At 31.8% G+C, this 4,191-nt stretch overlaps 1 pseudogene; it reads right to left on the bottom strand.

The window, feature by feature from the left end:
- Positions 1-684: 684 nt before the first annotated feature.
- On the bottom strand, positions 685-1,187 carry LOC105303414 (annotated as a pseudogene).
- Between the last annotated feature and the right edge of the window lie 3,004 nt (positions 1,188-4,191).

Genomic DNA, 4,191 nt, shown 5'->3' with positions numbered 1-4,191 from the left:
CCTTCCTACAATATCTTGTAGTATCTGAGAAATAACTGACTCCAGAATTCTTTTTGCACCTCAGAGACAATGATTTCATCTGTTTGAGTTCAATGGATCTAAATAGTAAAATTGGTCATACTGGTGAATAGTGAAATCAATCAAAATGGTCAAGCTGTGCATGAGATATTGTTTAAGAGTTGTGTGGATTTAGACCAACCCAAGTCGGGTACCACATCACTGATATCATTCCTAAATTCTTTTCCTACCATAGCTTAAATTTGTGTGCCTAATTTTTTGGTCTTTAAATAGAAACCAAAGGCAAAAGAAACACAATCCATTAATTTTATCCACATTATCAAAAGTGTGTATATTAACAAATCTGCTAACATGTAATTAGGTGTGCAAGAGGTGCTAATGTTTTTAACTGCAAGCACCAATGGATTTTTGTAATAAAGTAATAGAAATGATTATTTTAGACTTAATTTTGAAAACTATACCTGGAATTTATCAAAATATGTTATGTATTTATTGCAATGTGTTTAGGTTCATTTCCTCTAATCTCTGCTTTAATACTATGTTTTAGAATATACTTTGTCCTTACTTGGGTGTTCCTGAGCACTTAAATTTTGCTTTAGCTTCATTATTCCAAACTGAAATAGGCATTTTATTTATATTAATTAATTAATTAATTATAATCAGATCTTAATTTAAACTTTTCATCTGCCAACTTAGTGTTTTTCCACCAATTCTGGCACCAGAAACCTTCAAAGGCTTTACTATCTTTTGCTTAGGTACTGCCTTTGTAGGAGCCTTAGCAGCTGCCATTGCTGTCTTTTCACATGCTTGCTTAGCCTTTTTTGCTTCCTTGGCACCTCTAATAACTTTTTCTCATCGAGCCTTCCTAACTTCATTTTTCTGATTCCTCTTGGCCATTATATCAGTAAGAGATACACCAATGATGGCCCTCAGAAATTTGACTGCACGGCGACTTCTCTTTTGAATTTCTTCTGCATGTCTTTTTTTTTGTGCCATCTTCTATAGAGGACAGTCTAGTTTATCTGTCTAAGGTTCCACTTAGAAAAGAATGCCGACTCGCATTTTGCATTAAAGAAATGGAAAACACCTTCCTGTCGGGTCCCATTGTAGTGGCTCCTGTGTCTGGAGTAGATCTTATACCCAATGAAACTGCGCAGATCTACTTTCATGGCTGCAGCTCCTGGAAAGCCAGTGACAGGAATTAAGTATCATAGTTAGCTGGCAAAGAAAATATATGATTTATTTAAGGACTGCTAGAAAATCTCTGTGTAATTAGTAATTCTTTTTAAACATAAATATTGTTTTGATATATCCTAGCTTTAATTAGTTCTTAAAATGCCATGTTAAAAACTCTAAACTTTTGGAAAACTTTATACAAAACTTTAACTAAATAATAAATAGGTTATTATTATTACTTTTTTGTATATCTATGTGATCATGGGTATTCCTGTTTGTCATTAGGTTTAGGTATATCATTACTATCAGGATCTCACTTCCTTTTAAAAGAGACAATATGACTGTATTTACAAATTTAGCTAACAATATTAATTAAAGACTAGATTTCATAGTTCAGAAAGGTTAAAGACATGTTGGAACTTTACTTATAATCCCTTGAACCTCTTTAGACTCTTTGGCAGGCAGGCAATAGCCATCAATGACATTGTCCCATCTGCAGGAACTTACAGGCTAGTCATGGAAATTGGCAGATGATAGAGCTCTTATTGGTGGTCTTTTTTCTCCCTTTTTAACGATTCAGAATGCACTCAGTACTTTGTTTCACTCCTCTTCCAAACCCATTAAACTTTGCAAGTTTTTCATCAAAATAAATAGATATTTTAGTAAAGACTTAGTGAGGAAGAGAGCTCTGGTGCAATACATACAAGAAATTTAATAAATTTAAATATATATGTCTTTCCATCACTGCATTTTTCCACTTTTTTCCTCTTATATACGGACTCTATAATAATCACCTTTACTACTCTAAGAAGTTTTGACTGACCACTCAGTAAAACGAAAACCTCATGATGAACGGAATTGTGAATACTTGTTCCTCAAACAATTTCATTTGAAGGGTCTCACCCCAGCTCAAGTAACTTATCTAAATAGTAATCCAACAAAGTAACCTCATTATATTAACTAATCATGAGGAAGTAGGAGCTCAGATGATTAAGAAATTAGATATGTTCTGGGTAAGAACTATTTCATAAAACTAATGACATAATCTGGAACTTGAAGATGACATAGAAATCTATGCCTATAAAACTTATAATTTAGGTTTTCATCCACATAATTTGAATAATTAGTAAAAGTTATCTGGTATTTTAAATGTATACTAATATAATGATTAGCATGAAGTGATTCAATGATTGAGATAATTGTTAATAGTGTTATAAACCTGATTTTATAGCTAAGGAAATGTAGAAGTTGAAGAACTTCAAGTTCATATAGCTAATAAATGGTACAATATAGAGCTAGAACCAAGATTTGAGTCCAGGGATATTGACTTCAGCATCTGATCTACTATATTTTTCTGTTAAATAAATAAAATAAGTTGTTATTTTACTAAAAATAGGTTTTATATACTTTTAACCATATATTATTAAAGGTTGTAAATAAATTCAATTTGATTTTGTTGTCACCTATCATGCCAAAACACACACACACACACACACACACACACACACACACACACACACACACAAAATAGCAGTTACTCTCTTCATTGAACATATTAAAATATTTTTTCCATAGTGAGTAAAAAAGCCTTAAGCAAATGTTTGTTATCTTTAGAGTTCATCTTCAAGACTGTGCATTTTTTACCCTTGAGGATTCACTGGATTGGCTTGTACAGCTATATCAACATCAAGTCACATCTGCCTTTCATCATAAACTCCTGTTATTCTCAAGAAATCAGAAGCAAAAGTTGAATGAATTTAGGAGACTGAACAGGTGCTCAGAGGTACTACTAGTTATTTAGCATAACTAGATTCATCCTTGTTCAAGCCTGTGAACTAAAAGGTCAGCCAACTGAAAATGTCTTCCATATGTTTTATTATTCTCCTGTCCAGCATTGTGCTGTGCTATTTATACATACGAGTTCATGATAAAACAAACACGCACATTGGTAACTTGAGGCAAAATGCTTTTATGTAAAGTGTTTGATAGCATGACATTGATGATTATTTTAAAATTTAAATGTTATAGGCTCCTTGAGTTATTTCAGTGTGACAGAACAATGAAAGCAGAAATTAAACTAGAAATCTTCTTCATGATTCTATCATATAGTGTTTGCTATCATAATCTGGATAGTAAAGTATTTTAAATTATGTTCAATAAAGTCAGAGCAATGGTGAAATATTTCATCTAGATGTCCTTGGTTATAAACTGTATACTATTTATTCGTTGATTCATTTTTTCACAATTCTCATTCTATACCTACTACAATTAATGAAATATAGTGGTAATCTATTCATGTACAAAGTAGACTTGATTTTTCTAGAGAGGCAACACATATTAACTTAGCAATTGTATAACTAATATGAGTCTTAAAATTATATGTTTTGAAGAAGTACATGGTACCAAGTGCTTATATAATTAAATACTTGTACTAATAACACTGGGTTCATGAAATTAAATACAGATTATGAAAGTCTACTAGACAGTAACTGAGAGTGCTAATTTAGGAAAGTTTCTGTTTATGTCAATATATAAATAAGACTGCTCATAATCTCAAGGAGGTAGAAATAAAAGAATGAACAGGCATTGGTAGTATAGTTTGTTAAACGTTATGGTGAGGAAGCAGAAGAACCTTGGAGTCATAAAGCATATGCCCTCACACACACTGAGGGTACTGGAGAAGGTTCACTAACGTTGAATCTAAAATCCAAGGAAACTTGGGGTTCCCCACTATATATTTATATCACTACAATAAATACACTAAAAGGGAGAAAAAAGCCTTGAAAAAATATTTGTAGCATACACACAGGTAAAGCTTATCAACATTAACATATAAACAGCTCTTTATTAAACAATACAAAGAAAACTGCTAAATTAAAAAAATAAGCAGGGGATGAGAAATGGCATTTCTTATAAGAAAAACAAATAACCAACTAAGATGTATGTAAATATCAACCTTAGTAGTAATAAAAGGTATGTGACTAAAGTAGAATATTC

This window comes from Pteropus vampyrus, unplaced genomic scaffold, assembly GCF_000151845.1.
Source record: "Pteropus vampyrus isolate Shadow unplaced genomic scaffold, Pvam_2.0 Scaffold10, whole genome shotgun sequence".
Taxonomy (NCBI): Eukaryota; Metazoa; Chordata; class Mammalia; order Chiroptera; family Pteropodidae; genus Pteropus; species Pteropus vampyrus.
The sequence above is the reverse complement of the archived record's forward strand: the minus strand, read 5'-3'. Positions and strand labels throughout refer to the sequence as shown.